The sequence below is a fragment of the Schistocerca piceifrons genome, chromosome 1, assembly GCF_021461385.2.
Source record: "Schistocerca piceifrons isolate TAMUIC-IGC-003096 chromosome 1, iqSchPice1.1, whole genome shotgun sequence".
NCBI lineage: Eukaryota > Metazoa > Arthropoda > Insecta > Orthoptera > Acrididae > Schistocerca > Schistocerca piceifrons.
The window spans coordinates 299,839,341-299,862,576 of NC_060138.1; the positions used below are offsets into that span (position 1 = coordinate 299,839,341).

Here is a 23,236-nt window from a genome sequence, read left to right on the forward strand (position 1 = left end):
GTAAGATGTCGAAGTTTAGTGAACATAGGAAGACACAAGACGACTTAGACAAAATTTCCAGTTGGTGTTTTGAATGGCAGGTAGCCGTAAATGTGTAAGAATATAAGCTAATGCGGATGAGTAAGAAAAGGAAACGTGTAATGTTCGGATACAGTATTACTAGTGTTCTGCTCGACGCAGTCCAGTCGTTTAAATATCTGGGCGTAACGTTGCAGAGCAAACAAGCATATGTGAACTGTGGTAGGGAAGGCGAATGGTCGGCGTCTCTTTATTGGGAGAATTTTGGGAAAGAGTGCTTCTCCTGTAAAGGAGACCGCATACAGGATGCTGGTGCGACCTATTCTTGAGTACTGTTAGAGTGTTTGAGATCCGTATCAGGTCAGATTGAAGGAAGACATCGAAGCAGTTCAGAAGCGGTCTGCTAGATTCGTTACGGGCAGATTTGAACAACTCAAATGGAAATCCCTGGAGGGAGGGCGACGTGCTTTTCGAGAAACGGTGTTGAGAAAATTTAGAGAAACGGCATCTGAAGCTAACTGCCGAACGGTTCTACTACCACCAACACACAATGTGCGTAAGGACCACGTAGATAAGATACGAGAAATTAGGGCTCATGCGGGGGCATACATACGGTCGTTTCTCTCTTGCTCTATTTGCGAATGGCACAGGAAAGGAAATGACAAGTAGTGGTACACCACGCACCGTACGGTGGGGTGCGGAGTATCTGTGTAGATGAAGATCATTATAAAAGTAAAATATTTCTGAAATAAATCTCTTACAGCTGTACACGAACTTTTACAGGAACACGGCCGGACGTTGTGGCCGAGCGGTTCTAGGCGCTTCAGTCCGGAACCGCGCTGCTGCTACGGTCGCGGGTTCGAATCCTGCCTCGTGCATGGATGTGGGTGTTGTCCTTAGATTAGTTAGGTTTAAGTAGTTCTAAGTCTAGGGGACTGATGACCTTAGATGTTAAGTCCCATAGTAGTTAGAGGCATTTGAACAGGAACACGATCGATTTCGTGACCTGAAGATGTGGGACTAGTCGAGTTCCAGTAAAAGTTCGTATACAGCTGAAAGCGACTTGTTTCAGAAAGACGGATTAGTTCAACTGCGGTTGCTCTCAACGAAAACTATTTATGAAAGTATTACATAGCATCACACGAAATCAGAGAAACATTTTGTATTTTTCAATAACCAACATTTATGGTACCAAAAGCATTAGTCACAAACTGTGTATAATCCTACAAATTTTTCCATCCATAAAGGCTGTTGACGATCAATATACCTTTCTTTTAGGAATTAACTGCTTTGTTACCCGAAAAGACCGGTTTTGGTGTTCTTTTGCTGCAAGCAATACCACACTTTAATACACCTGATCGTCTGGTGGTTAAAGTGCTACCTGTAGCTACAGTAGCCGACAAACATGATTTTTTTCAACATAAAGATTTTGAAGCTGTGGTGTCTGAATCCGTACATGGGGTTCGCGGCTGCACACTGAAATGATTGTAAAAAGTGTGCTGGCGTTCGTAGTAATAATTATGAAACAAGTCTGCAGTAGTTTCTAGGGTACAGGCAACTTATAAAACTACTGGATATTAAAAAAATTAAATTAAAAATCCCGTAGAACATCATAATTTCTGTCTTCGAACATGGTTTAGGGAATTTGGCTGGATACTTTCTTTAAATGTGTTCATAGAGCCTGCAACACATATAACTTTCTTTGTACATGTATGTATCATACGACGCATGTGCAGTGTATGTGCGCTTGCTGGAAAGTATAGAAAGAATTCGATCTGGTAAAAAATAAATATTTTAGGCTCTGAATTTGCATTCCGGAGTAGTGGCACTCTCATCCCTGACATTGCAATTAGGTATTCCATGGTTTTCACACAATCACCTCAGGCAAGCGTCAACATTTCGTCTCTGTCCCGAATACTAGTCCACCGTCTGAAACACTGCGCGAGCCTTCTCGGTGCGTTAACGCAAGATGGCTTCATGTAGGGAAATTTTGTATAGAATTTGTAAGTTATAGCACTAACCTTTTGTCCGCAATACATCCACCGTAAACGTTAGAAATTCTAATTACATACACGTATTTTTTATAAAATATTTTAAACTGCACTTTTAGACATCTATTAGACGAGTGACATTTGTGAAACTGTTGCCGTGCGGTTCGGTTAAGGTGTGCTAGAGAACAAGCATAGCAGTACAATGGATACACTATTAGCAGCAGCTTTAATCACTTCCAAGTAACAAAAAAAAATATAAAGGCCTTCAAATGTGAGGCTGTGATGTATAACGTCCTTACTGATGTAATTGCATCACCAGGTAGCGCAGTTCCCCCATATAGATTGAACATGTCAATTTCAGATGTCTCTGTAACAAGAATGACTAACAACTTCAGTAACTATTAATCATTCTCTTTAAATCTGTTCAATAATGGCACAATTAGAAATAATTATCTGGGTTAGACTGCGACATCCATTCATTCGTTCACTCACCTCATTACAAAATTCTTAAATCTTAAAATATTTTATCACGACATGCAGCTGTTTTCATCAGTCATAAAATCCTGTTAGGGAGAAATCCTTTGTAGGGCATCAACGTTTAAGCAAAACTTCAATAATAAATACAGTCATGATGTTTTTTGTGATAATGGGAAACGAGAACTAACGATCTGGTTTAATCTGTAGAAAGGCAGTCTGTGTAGCATTGTACTTAAAAAATAACGCATACCGTCAAGGTAGTGGACCAACAGAAAATTGTAAACACAAGTTTTAGATAAATTTTTGTAAGTGTTCATCAAGTTCCACGTCACTGTTTTGCCTCTCCACCAGAAATGTGAAAGTAATTTACTAACTAAGTAATTGTTGTTCGTGTAGTAATTACATCGCATCTAAGAAGTGGAACTCGTAATCGGAACCACTAACAAATCGCTACGAAAGTATTGCTTTTCTTTCTAAATATGTCAGTTCGCTATCTCAGAATTAGGAGACGCCTCTTCTGTGATTTTTTTTTACAGAAATTTTGATAAATATGTCTTCTCGAGAACATTTCTGTTGTTATCCTGTCGCAACATGGAAGCGGTTTCGCCTGACATCGACTTAGCCGTAGTCTTAAAGAGGACAGGTTCAGCGAGTTGTAAACAGGCTGGCCTCCCCCATGTTATTTCGTTTCTGCTGCAGTAAAGCTGTCATCATATTACCTAATATAATCACAACATCGCTTCTCTGCCTGTTAAACGGTTCGCCTCTTGCTGACAGTGGCCTGCCCACTATGTGTAAATGCCAGGAAATCTGGCGTGTGCTTGGAACAATTGCATGCCTAAGTAGTATTACGTCGATATGTACTACGTGAATTTTCCTCTTCCAATGTATAAAGCCTTGCATATCTGAAATATATGTCTCACAAGTTATTTATAAGGCAGATATCTGATGAAAAAACATTAAATTTTGTGATTGTTACTCCACATAATTTTCATTGTCAGCGGACGATGTGTACGCGACTTGGTTGCAGTAATTTTACAATGAGTTTTGAACGTATCTGAAATGGAATTGGCTGTATTTGTAACTTTCAAGTAATTCTTACCTCGTTAAGATGCTGTGGACTATATATAGACGTTGTCGAAAATTCGTACGAGATTGTCAGTTGCTTAGTAGGCCGTCGACTAAAATACACGTATGGGCCAAAACATTGTGAACACCGCTTAACAGTGTATTGTTCCACCTTTGGAACGCAGTACAGCAGCGATTGTGCGCGGCATGGATTCGACAAGTCCGGAACTAGGTTTCCGGAGATATGTAACGCCAGATGTCTACGCACTGGTTTCACAATTCCCATAAATCGCGGGTTGTGGTTTGTGGAAGCGAAGGTGGCGTCCGATGGCACCCTAGGTCTATTCCATCGGGTTCACTTCAGGAGAATTGGCTCATGGGTTTACTGTCATGCTCCTCAAACCATTGTAGCACGATTCTGGCCATGTTACATGGACAATTATCCCGCTGGAAGATGCAATCGTGACGGGTAAGACATTAAGCATGGAGAGAACAGGTAGTCCTCAATGTTAACGTTGTATGCACCGTCATGGTGCCATAGATTATTACCACAGATTCCATTGAAGCCCAAGTGAATGTAGCCCCTCCCACCTGTGTCAGATAGCTCGTACAACTGCACCGTTACGCACGAAAGGGAAAGCTCCGATGAACATTTTTCAATCCTCGGTAAGTTTTATTAGAGCGTACACTCTGTTGCAGAGTGAAAGACGCATTTCGTTTACTAACTAAGTTTTACGAACAACCTAAGTCGGTTATGTTTCATGACTGCGTAATGTTTTGCTTTCCTTTGCGGTTTGTTATGTCTGAGTAAATGATACGTTTATAAACAAGATGAACTATTCTAGTATATTTTCTTCAGCTGTACTAAGAGTTTTTCACGTTTGTGCGAGGTGCGTCATTATCGTCGCCGCTTTTATCAAAAAAGATGGAAGGTAAGAACGGTCAACACTTATTCAAAGAAACTTAATGACATATTCGTGACATTATTTAGACAATATGGGAATAATGTTAAAAAGCAAAACACTTCTTAATGGTCTGCAAAATTATATTTATTTGTTCACGAACCGGCTTTCGACTTCTCAGACCATCTTAAAGTGACAATTGAATGTTGCAGACACAGAGAAACATGTGTGACATGCACAGATATTATTTGTATGGAAGATACGAAAATGACGGTGTTTACGTAGGAAGAAATTACTTTTTTGTCACATAGAAGATTAATTCACACTCAGGATGTAGTATTTGTAAAAAAAATTAACAAAGGGCAAAATGGAAATTAAGTCTTATCATTTAATACTAAGCTGGCATTCTGTGTCGTGTGTTGTTGATTTCCATGTAAAACTTCACATTCTACATCACGTGAAAGGTTTTGTGCTGAAAGATGGTTGTTCTCGTACATTTTTCACACTGCTTGCAAGGGATTTTATATACATCGCTCTGTACCAAGGGTTGCAATTTCTCTTTACTATTTAATAGATGCGTTACTTTAACTTTTTTGCAAGGTTTCTGAAATGCTCCCAGTATATGGGATTTTTCACCAGGCTTTGTAACTGCTAAGTGATTGTTGATGGCCAGCTTACAGAAGTGATGTAATTTTATGCATTTTCTTTTTTCTTAGAATATTATCAAATCATTGCAGAGCTAGAGCCATTGCTGGAGCAGCAGTGTTTGATGTTATGCAGTTCAGTTTGAAAGGCTAAAGCAGATAATGGAACATACATGAGGCGATGCTCCACCGAATGGGCGTGTGGATGCTGGGAGCTTGCAGGGGTTACCGTATCAGTAGCTGTGTTTTTCTCTGTAACAGCTAAATAACTGTCTTATTGTACTAATATCTATAGTAAGGTACAAGAAATTTTTAAAACAACCTCCTAGCTTCATTGGGAGCCAAATTTGGAATGGTCGCGGTATAATTTGATCCAGAGTACTTCGTATTCCACTGTTTTAACTCCACGAGTACCAGATATATGTTCATTTTGAAACTGCCAGTGATGTAATTTGCATTCAATTATCGTTCCGTATTTCAATTTTGGCGAACTATCAGAACTTCACAGTGATGTTAGTTACAGGAAAAATGAAGGGCAATATTGCCTCGAGCTTTGTTGCATGGAGTGGACCGTAGCGGTTAGCATCGTTGGCTGGCGTGCTGCGGTTCGCCAGATTAAACTTGACCACCAGCAGTTATTTGTTGTTTTCAGTTAGTATTTATCTTTTCTGGGAAGGTTGTTTAAGTATGTTTGTATAATCCGGAATATTCAAAGTCTGGATAAACACAAGCATTCTGGAATGTTCGGTGTTTGTGAAAGTAGCTGCACTCTCCACTCAGTATGTCAGTTCTCTTCTGGCTGTATGTTGGTGCCCGTAATAAACGTGCTTTCAGTTCTAAGTGTTGTACTTCATTTATGATCCTGCCTGCGTATTTGTGCTGGACTGTAATTTCGACGTGACGAGATTGAAGGTGGGAAGAGAAGTTAGCGTTAAATTGTTGAGTTCATATCGTTGGTGGCTCTGGTGCCAAGTGTCCATTGGATGAATGGGGATAGAAGGAGACACCGGAGCAGAGACTGGACCAGCCCTAATGATATTAGGTAGATCTGAAACTTGCTGCAAGTCAAGAGTAGACTGGATGTCAAGACGGCCCCGGGGACTTTGCGGACCACAAGCTGTATTCTTGCGGATAGCGAGACAGTTGGTTCAGGCAGCCTTGGAGTCTCTCCTCCAGACCTGAGAAAACATTGAGTCACCGCTGGAGTAGCGGGTAGAGAACGCAAGATCTGACAGCGCGTCCTCTTTACTCCTAGAACCATCTGCTCGTGACGGCCGTGGAGTGCAGTCGCGCTTGTATAGAAGGCAGGAGTAGTTTCAGGAGAGTTCGAAGTCCACGCGACAGATTGGACAGAGTGCTCTCCTAACTTGGCTGAAGGTTCGTGGCGCCCGTGTAGGCTAGATCCAGCATGGTTGCGGAGTGCAATCTTCGTGACTTCGTACTTGTATCTTCATTAGGGTATTACCTTTATTTTCGTAAGTCATTTCAAGAGAATTCCGTGATTATTCTTACCAGAAAGCCACAGTCTATTTTACTTTTCCGCTGTTTTCCATCTGACTGAATGTTCAGTCACTGGTCCTTTCGATATCGTTGATATGCTAAACTATTACCTTACTCGCGTAAGTTCTGACCTGGCGACATCATTTAGTGGCGGTCAAGATCCCCGTAACTCGGGCACACATGGCAGCACTGGATTAGACGTAAATATAAAATTTTATCGACCAACTCTTTACGTATTCTGCATTCCCTTATTTTTACGTGAATGATAATGTTGATGCCGAGTGTACTTCAACTGTTGCTTTCAGGTGAACTACCTCAAATAAAAACAAGTCAAGAATGACGGGATCTTCTGAGATATACCAGGGGACGTTGCATAATCAAGGAGCCTCTTGAATTTCAGGAAAGTCTGTGTACTTTAAAAGTTGAATCGGCACATCTCGACTCTAAGCAGCGTGGGCTTTCTTGTTGTGAACTGTTTTAAAATGGCAACAATATTTGCGAAACCTTTTTGTTGGTTCTTACCGTTGGTATCTACAGGTATATATTTTTTCTTGAACGCGCAAGTAGTTTAAGACACTTTCCACCTCTCTTACCTTCAGTTAGTTTCTGTAACATTTGTTCGTTTGAGAGATATTTAGGTCAAAGCTGATCCGTTAACAGGAACTACTTTGTGCTGTTACCTGTTACACACTAACCTCATTAACGGCGCCTATCTGTCTGTGTTTGTAAGAGTCTGTGCAGCACAAATTTTCAGTTGTCATTCCAGTTTCATATCATCGCAGTTAGTGAGGTAAATCACTCTTTTCTCGTAAATCTTAGTTCTCGTGATGTGCTGGGGCTTAGAAACAGCATATATTCATAGAGTGTAACATGAAACATAAACTGATTCCGACAAGTATAGTACGGCATCTTCCTTTCTGCTCGTGAGGCAGTGAGCGTTCTTACTTTCTATTGGTTCTACTTTACGTGGCATGTATCCGAAATATCGTAGAAATTATTTTCTGTTTCACGTGATGAAATGATTCCTCAACGTGAAATGGCAGCGAGCCTATGAGAAAGACAGGCCGCGGCGCGTTCGCCACAGAGGTAGGGCAGCACTCGCTCAACTCAGCAAACTACGTTCCTACACCTAATAACTCGTAACTAAGTTTGTACTTACAAACGAGGATTGCATCTTCTACTGGAATCCGCTGTTGTGGAGTCTTACTGTTATTAATCCTACAATGATCGTAAGTCAATAGGCGTACTTATAATTTGTTACGGCCGGCCGCGGTGGCCTCGCGGCTCTAGGCGCTCAGTCCGGAACCGCGCGACTGCTACGGTCGCAGGTTCGAATCCTGCCTCGGGCATGGATGTGTGTGATGTCCTTAGGTTAGTTAGGTTTAAGTAGTTCTACGTTCTAGGGGACTGATGACCACAGATGTTAAGTCCCATAGTGCTCAGAGCCATTTGAACCATAATTTGTTACGACTGTACTGGGGTATAATAAAATTAAAATCATGCCAAAATGATTATCAGTTGCATAAGGCACACTTCTTGTCTGAAATGAGGACTGTTAAGCAGAAGATACTAAATGCTAGAAACAAGCCTTTATACCATTTCTATCGAGTATTGATCTTAAATTAAATTTTGTTGTAGTACTGTTAATCAGTAAGACTTCATAATAACAGATTTCAGTAGAAGATGCAATTATCTTTAGTGCGTACACGCCCAGCTGCGAGTTTAGAAATTCGAGTTGAGGCCTACCTTCGTGACGTATGCGCCGCAGCCTGTCTTTTTCATGGGCCTCGAAATAGCAGGAAGTGACGTCACAAAACTCGTGGACCGCCACGTCAGCGTTAGTTAGCCTCCCCCCTTGTGCCGACGCCTTTTGGGCTACTGTGGTCTTTTTGTTAATATGCCATCGGAAGCGGTTGTTTTGTTAGCTGACATTCCAAGCCCAGTATTTCACTGGGATTTTACGTCTAAGTTCTTAATTTTACGTAAACGAGATATTTATTCGTGTCATTCTCGACCTTTAGGGTTTATACTATAAATCAGAAAAGTTCTAGAAATATGTAGATACATGAAAAATTGTTTTCTTCTTGCTGGTATTATAACTATAATTCTTGCTTTGCCCATACCAAATTCAGTCTTCGTTTCATATTTATTGTGTGAATTACTAATTAAGTAAATTCTTTGTCCTATAAAGAACCATAGTAATTCACACTTTGTACGTCGATTCATCCGACTTACACATGTTCTGACGCTCGTTTGCTGCGCCTGATGCGTTAAATAACTAGTTGACAGCAGCAACAACAGTGCAGTTCACACGGGTTAATTACGAAGCAAAGATCCGTGACACACGGCTGGAGGGTATCGAAAGTTTGACAAAGCGGTCCGCTAGAACGTCACCTGGGCTCTAACGTGTTCGATGCTTGATGGGACATGGCGAGTAAAACTGGACACCTAATTAGGCAACCGCGCAATTGCCTGTGCCGTAACATGTGCATCTGTTTCTTGGATGAAGGATCGCTGCCCGAGCCATATCAAATCCCACACCCGATGGTCGTAAACCAAAAGCCCTTGCGCAAACGCCTACACACTTCGTAAAATAGCCTTATGCTCTGCCCATTTTACTTCAATCAAATTGACAGTCTGTTGGCACAGGTAGGAGAAATGTTAACTCGCCTGAACTCTGTTGCACAGTTCCACCCGAGTCAAAGCTGAATCTAATTTAAGATGGCATAGATTGGTTTGCTTTTCTCGCACACTTTCTTTCTCACGACATTCATAGTACACGTACAGGTGAATGAATCAGACACAGTCATATTTCGCTGTTTAAGTAGCCTCCTCCGACTTGCGACTGCTATTGAACACTTCTAACTTACAATATTAACTCACTGCCTATGTATGACGAAGACGTGAAAAATTGCCTCACTGTTGGAGTCAGTGCAAAGATTATTTCTTCGAAGTTCAGATATCGATATGCACGTGTATTTACAATACGTGCAACGCTATCGCTGAAACCTAGTATCTGGGGAGGGTGGCTGTATTTATTGTTAAGCTGTATTTATCGCCGGAGTTAACCGTTTACGAAGACAGGCGCACAGTTTGTGCGATCCAAAGTAGCGAAGAAGTACAGATTATTTAAATATTTTACATTACATACTTTTAGGTAGAGGCAGTCAGCATTTACATTGATCCCTCCTCGAAATACAGTGATAAGAATGCATTTATCCATGTCCATCAAGCAGTGGCTGTTGTTTTGAGTAGGAAACACGACCTTCTCATTTAGTTGTGGTTTATATACAGTATAACATACAGCTTCCTTACAACGGAAGGGAACGGCCGCCACACCTAAGGTACACTGCTTGATCAAAAGTATCCAGACACTTATTGATAGACATTAATATGAGCCGCGCCCAACCTTCAGCTTTATGACGGCGTGGACTGTACTGGGGATACTTGCAATAAAGTGTGGGAACGTCTGTGGATGTATGGAAGCACATCCTCCGTCAAGAGCTGAAACTACGGGAGGGAGGGATGTTTGACGCTGGAGTTTGGAGCGAAATTGACGTTCTAACTCTTCCTAAAGGTGTTCGATTGGGCTCAAATCGGAACTTTGTGTAGGCCAGTCCATGGCAGGAATGATACTGTTCACAAATCATTGCCTCACAGATGCTGCTTTATGACAGGCTGCGTTGCCACGCTGACATAACTAACCATCGTCTGCTCTACCACACGGTACCACAATGCTGTAAAATGTGTTCCTATCCTTTAGACAAGCGGACTACATCAAAATAACGAAAACCACCCCCATGCCGTAACGCCACCTCCCCTGTACTTCACTATTGGCGGTAGACGTGGCAGTTAATGTTTTCCAGGTACTTGACCAACCCAAACCCTCCCATCCGATTCCACAGGGTATAGTGTGGTTTATCACCCCAAAACACTCGTTTCTAGTAGTCCACTGTCCAGCGGTGTCGCTCTTCAGACCACCTCAAGCATTGCTTAGCATTGACTACAGACGTGGTTGGCTTATGAGAAGCTGCTCTGTCATTGTATCCTATTCTAATTAACTCGCTAAGGACAATCGCTGTGCTAGCTGGACTGGTGGTAGCACTTTGGAAGCCACTACTAATTCCTTCCGCTCATTTCATGTGAATTGTTTGCAACCACCCTTCGCACTGCTCAACGATCGTTGTCCCTCGGTGTATGCAGTCTGCCTGGTGTTGGTCATTTCAAAATCGCATCATCAACACTCGACTTGGGCAGCTTTGGAAGGGTTGAAACGCGTATGATGGATTTTTTACCCAAGTAACACCCAATAACTAGTCCACTTTCGAAGTCACTGAGCACTCTTGACCAACCCTTTCTGCTGTTGCTGCTTCTCGTCTGACAACACAGTACTCTCCGCCTGCTTTTGTACTGGCGGATCCGCCTCTCGTGACATCTGGTGGTCAATTCCGCATTACGTAGGTATTTGATCAGATAGTGTACTTTCTAATCTCCAGAAAATTTGTCATTTCTGATAGTCAGCCGCCTCGCCATCATCGCAAACAATCTTTGAGTCTGAACAAAAAATCGTACCATTCGACGAATTGTTTGCGATGATGGCGAGGCAACTGACCATCAGAAAATGACATAAATTTTCTGGAGATTAGAAAGAACACACGTTTGACAATTATATTTACGGCTCTGTGGCTACCGGGAAGTTAAGTACCACACAGCCAGTTATCATTAACCACAATCACCTTCCGAAAACTGATCCGGCGTTTTTAGTGTCGTGTGGTTTCATAGCGTAGTACACCTAAAACTTAAATTTCCTGGTATAATATTTTTGTTTGGAACCATTGAATTTATGTTGTCACTTTCAATAAATGTTAACCTAGTCTGTGACTGCGCCCACGTGTTGTTTGGGAAACATACGTTTGGGCCACAGTTTCAACCGGTTTGTGTCAGGGTCGTGCCTTTAATATTAGTAAATACACCAGCCTCACGTATGCCATTTCAAACCGTGACCGAAACGTTTCTAGAAAACAATTTGACGACACGAGCACAAACCCAGAAAAGTTGTATTGTAAATGACGACGACCGCGGAAATGCACTCTCGCGCATATTGTGCTCCTGTTGCCATGCCTTAGGGGGTGAGAAACGTTCTATTTTTCCTGTCTACATATCAATTTTGCTACATTGGCACTCTTTACGGTTCTCTCTCTCTCTCTCTCTCTCTCTCTCTCTCTCTCTCTCTCTCTGCGTAAAAGTACTTAATTTTGGATAATGCCTGGTGATCGATGTTCTTAAAGGTGTGCCAAAAATATGCGAAAAGTAGGTATCAGTTCTCACATATCGCACTAAATTCCTCAGTTCCTGCTAACTATTCGCTATAGTAGTACGTTACTTTCACCAGAATAGAAGTATTGTGGAATGATACTGTTTCTGTCAGTAAATTTTTTGGTTGGCTCATACTTTAGGGACAGAGCGAGGTGGCACAATGGTTAAGATGCTGGACGTGCATTCGGGAGGAGTTAGGTTCAAATTCACGTCCCGATATCTCGATTTAACTTTACCGCAGTTTCCCTAAATTAATTGAAGCGAATGACTATTCTTCCTTTGAAGAAAACTTAGTCCGTTTCCTAATGATATCATCGTTGCCTGGACATTCAACTCTTCTTTTTCCTTCTGATATTGCACATACGCTGCAAATCTGTAATTATATAGTGTATGATTGTAGTAAACACATCACTCCGAATGAAATATCGTCCAGCACTTTCGTCAAGCGCGCGGGCGCGCGTTTGTGTGTGTGTGTGTGTGTGTGTGTGTGTGTGTGTGTGTGTGTGTGTGTGTGTGGTGGGTTTAGTTGTCTTACTATGAACCTAAATGTTTGTCGATCTCTGGACGCGTAAAATTATATGCATACAGTAATTGATTATTCGATGGCTACAGCTATCTGCATCGAACATGCCTGATATCTATGTTCATTGGTGTACGCCTTGTAAAACAGTTTAGCATCCCTATTCACACTCCATACTGAATATTAGACCTTCAAAGAAAATGAAGTACTAAATACCATGAAAATATTTAACTTGAGGAAACAGGTAAAACACATGCTGTATTAATTTCTATGACAACCTATTTTTGTCAGAGTTGCCAGATATATCAGCAGTAAAAAAGACGCACGAAATGAAGCTGTGTGTCCAATGATCTAATTGTCTACGGAACGTCAAATCTTAATTTTTTTAAAAAAAGAAACTGTTATCGCAGCGTGGATGCCCAATACGCTACTTTCGGCCATCTTTATGTACGCTATAAAATGTAGAGTCACAGAAGACAACAGAAAATAAAATAAATAGGAAACAGATTTCAGTGCAAATAATACAGTGGTGTAAAAGTATAATAAAAATAACGGAAACCAGCATATATAACTATTACGCAGTATAAAGTCGTGAGTAACCAGTTCATTACAGTGTTTGTATGCTCATTTGTTGAAATATTCTATTGACATTTATATGAGTGGTTTTCGATCAAGTGCTGTAATTGTTATCCATGTAGTTCGAAAAGCCGCTGAGCAACCGCAGAAGCAATCGTTGGTAATTATCATACAAACAAAATTTCATTATCCTGACCTTTTTCTAATATTATCCCTTTTCGCAGCATTTGTTCGCTTTATGTCGCTTAATAATGATCAGCGAGAACTAGCCTATCAGCAACCTGCGGTTCCTGTGGGATGGGCAGAAATTCATTATCAATGTTGCAACAACTGGACGTTTCTTCCTGCACTGCCCGTGCATTTTTTTATTTATTTTTTTGTGATTTTCGTTCGTTCCACTTCGTACAGCCAAGAATGCGAAGAGCGTAATCTTATCCAGCCTCCTCGCTCTCCTCTAATCTGCTAGCTGTTTGCTCTGTAATGACTACCTTTCGGGTTAAAACTGAATGCTCTGTTAGACGTTTTTTGTTCCCAATAGCAGCCAGTCATTGCGTATGTATAATATGTCATATACACTGAAGTAAGAAATCATGGGATAGCGATATGCTCATATACAGATGGCAGTAGTATCGCGTACACAAGGTATAAAATGGCAGTGCTGATATTTGTATTCAGGTGATTCATGTGAAAAGGTTTCCGACATCATTATGGCCGCACGACAGGAATTAATAGACTTTGAAAGCTAAATGGTAGTTGGAGAACTAGACGCGTGGGACATTCAGATATTGTTAGGGATTTCAGATTCTGAGATCCACAGTGTCAAGAGTGTGCCGAAGATACCAGATTTCAGGCATTACCTGTTACCACGGACAACGCATTGACCGACGGCTTTACTTAACGACCGAGAGCAGTTGTCAGTACTAACATACAAGCAACACTGCGTGAAATAACCGCAGAAATCAATGTGGGACGTATGACGAACATATTGGTTAGGACAGTGTGGCGAAATTTGACATTTTTGGGCTGTGGCATCAGACGACTGACTCGAGTGCCTTTGCTAACAGCACGACATCGCTTCCAAGCGTCTGTCCTGGACTCGTGACCATACTGGTTGAACCCTAGACGACTGGAAAACCGCAGTCTGGTGGGATGATTCACGATTTCAGGTGGTAAGAGTTGATGGCAAGGTCGGAATGTCGCGCAGAACACACGAAGCCATGTACCCAGGTTGTTAACGAGACACTGTGCAAGCTGATGGTGGCTCCGTAATGGTGTGGGCTGTGTTTACATGGAATGGACTGGATCCTCTGGTCCAAATGAACCGATCATTGACTTGAAATGTTAAGTTCTGCTATTCGAAAATCATTTGCAACCATTCATGGACTTCATGTTCATGTCACTGGAGCACAACTGTTCTCGATTGGTTTGAAGAATATTCTGGACAGTTCGAACAATTGATTTGGCCACCCAGATCGCCCGACATGAAATCCATCAGACATTTTTGGGACATAATCGAGAGGTCAGCTGTGCACAAAATCCTGCAACCGTAACGCTTTTCCAATTAAGGACATCTGTAGAGGCAGTATGGCTCAGTATTTCTGCAATGGACTTACGACGACTTGTTGAGTCCATGTCATGTCGAGTTGGTACTGTACGCCGGGCAGAAGGAGCTCTGACACGATATTAGGAGGTATCCCATAACTTTCGCCACTTCAATGTAAGTGGTATGGTTTTTTAAGGAAATCGGTCACTGAATATTGTTAAGAGAATTAATAAAATAGCTCCATTCAGGTTGCTCTGAGTGGATCAACACATTTCTAAAGACATGACCTAGTCATTAGTACGTGCTTGTTAACAACAGGGTTCTCATAGTGAAGACGCGTAGGTAGATTTAAAGGGGATCAAAAAGGCAGCTGTCCTTAGTGTTTGCCCGTTTTATTTTATCGCAGGCTTTGGAGGATGTCGTGTCTTTTCCAACTTCTAATCCATTTGTAACCCCAACAAACAGAATGATTTGTTTCTGGACGGTATTGATCATTTAATTGACAGTTGGCGCCACATTTATTTCGAGGTTGGCTACAGTTGTTTCGTTAACAAATTTCCATTTCTCATTTGATTCTGACAGAAATTTTCGGAAATAGATATCAAATTTTCTGTCTGTGATAGGCATAGTTTAAAAACTGTTCTAAGGTTCCGGGGGAATAACATTGCTGTAGTATTTAGCCACCTGTATGATCATGAATAAATATCTGCGTAAGATCAAGGTTGTAAGGGCAGCCAAAAATGTTTCCTTCAGGATATTAATTCATTATTATTCGCGCGTGTAAAATTTATCTGTTTATACTTTGCAGTAATATTTTTAGGATTATTTGACGCTAACAACAGAACTGGCATGCTTAAAGAGATAGAGAGACTGTGACTAGACGATGACCCGTTTTACGAGACTGTTGAACTATGGTGAAATACACTGTTGTGCGAAACTGAAGGATGAAAGTTTCTTTCACATGATGTGTAACTGCCAAGTAACGTAGCTCCATGAAACTTTGAGAATATATAGTAAAAAAAAAGTACACTATAGTACACAAGGTAACTTGAAGAAATACGCAGTGAGAGGAACAGAAATGACACATTTATTCAAAGGCAGTAATTACACTCAAAGTCGTTGGATGTATGATGGGCCCATGGACGTTACAAATGACGGGACATGGTTCTTAATAGGGTGTGTGATCACCAAGGACAGCAATCCTTGCTCTGCCAAGGGCTCCCATGCTGGTCATAGGGTTGGTAAGGAGTCCTTGTGGTAGGACGTTCCATTCCTTCACCAGTGCAGTTGACAACTCCTGGATGGTCGTTGGGACATGTGGACGTGCTGGAATACGTCTCCCCAATGCACTGCACAAGTGCTCGATGGGATGAAGTCGAAGGAACGGACAGACTGGTCCATTCGCTGAATATCTTCTCGTTCCGAGAGCTCCTACACATGCGCTGTTCCATGCAGCCGCACATTGTAATCCGTCCAGATGAAGTCAGCGCCGAGTGTACCCCTGAAAAGACCCAAACGGCGAAGGACTACAGTATCACAATAAAGTTGACCGGAGTGTACCGTATTCAAAGATTTGGAGTTCACTATGCACATTGTAATCCATCAAAACGAAGTCAGCGCCGAATGTACCTCTGAAAATACCTACACTGGGAAGGAATACAGTGTCACAATAACATTGACCGGAGTGTACCGTCTTCAAAGATTTGGAGTTCACTGCGCCCAAGCAATATTATGCCTCTGCATACCATAACACTTGCACCTGCAGAATGATCGTGTTCCTGGGTGCATTACGAGTTTACATCTCTCCCCATGTGAAGAAATGTCCAGCATTGTCGAATATGATCATTTTGGTGGTCTAGATGTTATGGTGTGTAAAGGCATAATGTTGCGTGAGCGGACTGACCTCCAAATCTTTCAACACGGAACACATACCGATAAACGTTATTGTGACACTGTACTCCTTCCCCATGTACGTCTTGTGAGTGGTACATTCCGGCGTTAGGAACTTGCTTATTCCGTATAAGAAATAGTAGTAAATAATAATAGTGATGCTGTCACTGTTGGTTGGTAATATGTACTGGAAAAATGCAACCTAACACTAGATTGCGTACTTACGGCTATCCTGTGTGACCGTTTTTCAGTACGACTTGAAAAGAGAGAGAGATTACTGATTGATCACCGGGATTGATTACGCGAAGGGGTTTTCTTAATTGGCCTTTTGACCCGGATTGCCTTCTCGCAATCAAAATCTTCGATGAAAATACCTAAGGGACCTGTTTTAATATAAAAATGCAAATGAAAGCAAATTAGTGGAATTTCGTAAGAGAGAGATTAATGGAGCGGAAGTCGAACACATTAGTGGTCTCCCAAATACAATCGAGACACCGCGATAAACAGCGAACCTGTAACAAAGCTCATAAACATTTGAACATCATTTTTGGTTAATAAAAAAAAGAAGAAAATTACTGCATCGTAAAATATTAATATATTTTGAACAAATTGTCTTTAAACTTCTAGTAAATACACAATAAATATAGTTCGCATCTCGTGGTCGTGCGGTAGCGTTCTCGCTTCCCACGCCCGGGTTCCCGGGTTCGATTCCCGGCGGGGTCAGGGATTTTCTCTGCCTCGTGATGACTGGGTGTTGTGTGCTGTCCTTAGGTTAGTTAGGTTTAAGTAGTTCTAAGTTCTAGGGGACTGATGACCATAGATGTTAAGTCCCATAGTGCTCAGAACCGTTTGAACCATTTTGAACCACAATATATATATGACTTACATCTAATATTTCTTTTGTACATAGCGCAGTCCAATAATCGCTGCTCTGTCAGTCCGTTCCTTCTTAAAATTAAATGTCCTTGCGTGCGCGTAAGTACATTATATTTTCACACGGGTTACCGAAACGTTTGTTCATCGTTTCACATAATTTTTACACAAAATAAAAATACAGCTTGTAGCAATGCTATGTAGTACGTCTTAACATGTCGGCGACCAAAAGTAAAAAGGATTAATGAAGTCTCTAGAATATTTCTTAACAAATGATAGATTGTTCTTTCTTCTGTTTCGCAACTTCTTGCTATCAAGCGCTGCGGCAATGGTTTTAAATATTTGCGCCCAGCGAGTCATAGTGTTTGTTTAAAGTATTTAAACGGTGGACGCACGTCTTGGTACAAGCCCACATTAAAAAAAAAATATTTCGTCTCTTTACTCTCGCGCTGTGATGCTTAGCATTTTTGCGAACTACAGTCGGTTGCTGTCCTTTTCCTTTATGACAAATATCTCAGATACAAAGTATCTGAAATCCAATAATATTACAACAATCAGCCCTGAGTTCATTTTTATTGATGACCTTGTGCTAGTGCATCGAATAGTACAGGTGGAGGAGCTCTTGAAACGAGAACATGTTCGCGGAATGGACTGGCCTACCCATTCCCCCGTTTTAAATCCCATCGAGCACATGAGGTTTGCGGTGGGGAGATGTATTGTAGCACGACCAACTGTACGAACGACCATCCGGCAGTTGTAAACAACGATGGTGGAGGAATGGTTCAGATGGCTCTGAGCACTATGGGACTTAACATCTGAGGTCATCAGCCCCCTAGAACTTAGAACTACTTAAACTTAACTAATCTAAGGACATCACACACATCCATGCCCGAGGCAGGATTCGAGCCTGCGACCGTAGCGGTCGCGCGGTTCCAGACTGTAGCGCCTAGAACCGCTCGGCCACTTCGGTCGGCGACGGTGGAGAAATAGAACGCTGTACCACAAGAAGTCGTTACCAACCCTGTCGTGAGCATGGGAGCACATTGCAGAACATGTGTCCGTCGGTAATGATCACATACCCTCTATAACAGGAGTGAGCAACCCTCGGCCCAAAGCAACTATTAGTGCATCCCAGGAAGTGAGCATGTATCATACGATCGTTAAAAAACAAAAGTCCATAAAATTCAGTTTATATAAAGTTATGATAAATTGAATATTTTCAGTGCTGTTCTCTCTTCTTCCGATGGTCTATCCCTTCCCCACCTCCCCATTTTTTCCTCAGTGATTATTGTTAATATTAAGTATATTATATGCGGCCCTAGAGTACTCCCTGTTCCAGGTAAGCTAAAAAGTTGGACACCCTGGCGTATAAAGAATCTTGCCCTCATCATTTGCAGTCTTCGAGGCACCATCATGAATCGAATAAGTTCAGTGTGATTATTCTCTTGGAATAAAAGTGGCATTTCTGTTCGTCTCATCGTATATTTCGTCCACTCCTTACGTTCTGTACTATTTTGTAGCAGCCCTTTTTATATATGGTCAAGGTTTCATCGAACGTTGTTATTTCATGCGAAAGTTATTTTCAGCCATAACTATTGGATACCAGTGTACAGTAGGTATCCGAAGTTTCAGGCGTAATGTCGGCATCCCGCGGAACACTATTCCTTCAGACACTGCTTTAGTGCTGCGAGGCACAGAGCGGTGCTGCGAGGCACAGAGCGGTGGCGCAGTGGTCAGACACTGAATTCGTATGCAGGAGGACGGCGATTCATATCCTCGTTCGGTCATCAAGTTTTACATTTTCCGTGATTTTCCTAGCTTTCCTTTTGCTGCCAGGCACGTATCACTAAAAGTTTCTGAAAGCTGTAGTCCGCTTTAAACAGTTACTGAAAGTAGATTTTAATTTCGTAAGTTTCTCTTAAGAGAACCTCGTCTCAAATGTGTAATGTAATGCAATTTCTCTCTCATGATTCGCAGTCTCAAACACGTGTTGTATAGTGACGTTCTTGCCTGAAATTAGGCTAAACGGATTATAGTTTCCCCCAAAGAACATGAACATGTTAAATAGTTCCATATAAGTGCAGGTTACATCGGCTGCCAGTTGTGCAAAATACTACTGAAAAGCGATGTGGGCTTAGACGACTTCGGTTGTAATATTCTTCGGTCACGTTCTGAAACATCCTATCACAGAAGAGATTTGAACAATAATATTCCTTCCCGTGCTATGTATATAAGCTGACATACACCATTCTGTTCTCAGTATTTTTTGATCTGTTTGACCGTGATATTGTTACCTAAACATTCGGTTAAGCAACCAGACTTCATTATGGTTAAGACTGAAATAAATAGGTCATAATCGTTTCTTACTTGCCATTATGGTATAATCATCTAATAAATACGATAAAACGGGTATTTATAATTTTTTAATGTAAATTAACTTCTGCAGGTCCAAATGTTAACTGTCTAGTTGTTTAACGCCACGTATAAAATCCGAATACGCTACTTGATTCTAATGACATTTTCCTATTATCAATGATCGCGAATTGTCAGAGAGAACAGCATCTAACGTCACTGAAATCCTTCCAACAAACAATTTTGAATCTGTGCTGTAAACATTAATTAACAATATCCTTGTAGTAGCGTGTTCTTCTTTAACGTAAGAATTCCCTGGCAGAGCAGTTTCTAAGAATACTCTGAAGTTATAACTGCAGTAGAACTATAACAAACGCGCATAAGCAGTACCATTAAAAAAATTCATGTATCTAATACTTAGTTAAATACAGTTGCAGAACATATCACACTGTTGATTGAGAGAGACTTATGATACTCTCTTTGAAACTCAGTTTGAAATACTGCTTAAAAATTTATTTTGAAGATCGGTTACACCAGTACATTTACTGAATATGCGAATTCTCTCATGAACACTAAGAAATAATTAATTTTGCACTTTGAATACCTATTTCAATATATGCTCTCTCATTTTTACTACACGGAAATGGGAAAGGAGCCAGTTCCAGGTAATATTAAACAGAACAATCACACGGTTCACTGACTTAATTAAAATTGTACATATGTTTTCTACGGAATGCAATGCCTGGGGGCGATGTGAAGCGGTATATAGGTGGAAGTATTTGTCCTCATCGTCTTTACAGCTCATCTACACTTATAATTCACCCATGGCACTTTTTATTGTATTTAGGCTCTTATTTCCCGTTCAGAATGTTTTCGATAAAAACCTGTTGCCGCGCTAAAGCAACGTATCATTGTTACTACTATCAGAAGGCAATTGGTGTGAAGCGTCGACGTGTTCGCTCAGTATTGCGGATCAGACAGCCTTACAGGTGGTAGACAGTCAGGTACATGCATGGCTGTCGTTTCAGCAGAATTTGTTTTTAGTGTTCTGGTTAGTTTACTTGCCTTGCGCTTAACGTGTATTTCCCAAAAACTACAGTGGTATATAAGTGCATATAATTGAATACCGTTCTGGACTTACCGTTTGTAGTATGGCAATTTCTTTACAGTAACTTCCAATAATTTTCAACGGTGCAGTTTTTTTACGTAAGCAGGGACTTTCTACGCTCCGCTCTTTCGCTAATCAGCATCATCTGCACGTATTCTTGAAGCATCGCAAATGTCATACAGTCCATCATTAATTCAATACTGAATTGGAAATCAAGGGATACAGAATGTGAATGCTGCCTGTGAGACATGACACATCATTTAAAAAAGGGGAGAGGAGAGAGAGAGAGAGAGAGAGAGAGAGAGAGAGAGAGAGAGAGAGAGAGAGAGAGAGAGATTAATACCTATTTAAGCTCGTTTAGATTCTGGAAAAGAGAGTGGTAGCGACTGAATCATTTATTTTACCTAAATTTGTGGTCAAAATTTCTTTCGGAACCTGTCCAACCGTTCTATGTATCTACTGTGAGGGACGTTCCGAAAGTAAGTTTCGAAAGAGAAAATAGTAAGTCAGGTGACACAAACAAACGCCATGTGAGTCACACCCTTTGCTGGTTCAAAGACGGAAAGGGCATCAGCAGAGGAGGAATGATGCATGCGCAGAGCGCCAAAGAAGAGAGAGTAGCAGCACACTGACGTGCCCAAGGTTATTCAGATTCTCATAAAAATGACAGACGGGCGTGTACTGACAACGTGGTAGCCAATGGAAGTGCTTGCTGTTATCCGGTTTGAATTCGCATGTGGGACTAGTGTGTCAGTCATCGATGAACGCTTTCAAACCGTGTATGGTGAGGTCATGTCTCGTCAAATAGTTGGTCGCTGGTGTTGCACGTTCACAGGAGGAGTTTCACCTGTTCACTGCATTGAAAGCAGCACGCTCGGGACGTCACTTCCATGCCACTGCTAAGGTGGAGCAGGCAGAGCGACAATTCTTTCCACCAGAGGACACAGAGTTCTACCACAGTGATGTCTGCAAACTGATTGCACGCTACGACAAATGTCTCAAATTTGGTGGCGACTATGTCGAAAAATAGTGCAAGGTGTATAGTCCATGGTGCCGTCGTGTACTTGTTTTTGCCAATGAATTTTCCGCGTAGAAAGCAATGAGGAAACTTACTTTCAGAACGTCCCTCACAGGAGCAGCAATGACAACACCAGGAGGAGGACATGATGGTTAGACATCTACATTCTAAGATTGTGGTTGAAATTATGATGAAAGTAGTCTCCAGTGGCTTTACTGGAGCTACTTTCCCGTCAGTCACAAAAAGCCATCTGGGGAAATCAAGGATGACGAAGTCCAGATGCACAGTATAAGGGTCGAACTCTACATCTCTCAGATAACCAGCGCACTCTCTTATAAAATATATATATCGCTTCTGTTTTAAAAATCAGGTAGATATCGCTTCTGTTTTAAAAAGCAGGTAGAAGCAGAGTATTTCTACTTGAAATTAGGTGTTGCTAATTGTGTGGCCGTGATAGCTCAGCGGGAAGAGCACTGGACTCTGACCCCGGAAGTTCCCTGTTCAATCTTGGATAGGTGTGGGGATTTTACCTCGGTCCAGCCCCTCCAGGAGGGTTCCAGATCAAATCAGCCTGCTATCAAGTGAGTACTGGGGACCTTTTCCTGGGCTAAAACGCGCCTGTGCGACTGGCCCATTGCTCTCCCCCTTCTAGTGCCGTGGCTGCACTCTTGCTGCAGTCGGCCAATAGCCCGGCGATGGATTTACGCCCCGAACTTTACCTTTTTATTGGTAATCACCTTGTCACACAACCAGATATATTAATCTCTTTTCGTAAAACAGTCTTATTGGTATTCCACTGATGAAGCTAATAACTATTGGTTGTAGACCTGCGCATTATATTAAATGCCTGAAGCCTTCTCGTCACTGTGATCTCGTCGGAGGCAATGCTTTTTGGATGCTGAGTATATGGAGAACAGAATAGTAACACATGGCTGTTGTTAGCTTTTTACGGCCAATAGGGGACAAATGAAATTAATAATTTTTCACTGTTTCGCAGTCTAGCGTCATTTATGCATTTGTGTCTTATTTTACAATTATGAGAACGTTGTAAAGATGGTAACTTTTCCTGCTTTGCATGCATTTGAACATATTTCTCGCTGCTGTATGAGAAACTGTGTGAGCTGAATGCTAGTCAGTGTCATATGTCTTCGACAATTTTCAAGAAAAAACCTTCATTCGCTAATTTTTCTTACTTTTATTACCAATATTAAGGAATAACAAAAGTGCTAGCAACCGATTTCATGATTCTCTGCATTGTAGCTCATTTCGTTTGCGTGCCAGAGGGTAAACGTTTACGTCTGCGTAAATATTACTGCCACCAACTTGTGTTCCCGTGTTTGTTTTATATGTGAGTCTAGGGATATCCGGTGTCTCGCAGGCTTGGCCAGCTGAATTAACGGACTCGTGGCAACTTTGTATTTTGCAAGTCAAATGTAGCGC

At 41.5% G+C, this 23,236-nt stretch overlaps 1 protein-coding gene across 1 annotated transcript in view; it reads left to right on the forward strand.

Annotated features, from left to right (window-relative positions):
• LOC124780415 (protein furry) overlaps nt 1-23,236 on the forward strand; it is a 1,170,709-nt gene that overhangs the window by 718,550 nt on the left and 428,923 nt on the right. The gene's annotated exons all lie outside the window — the stretch shown is intronic.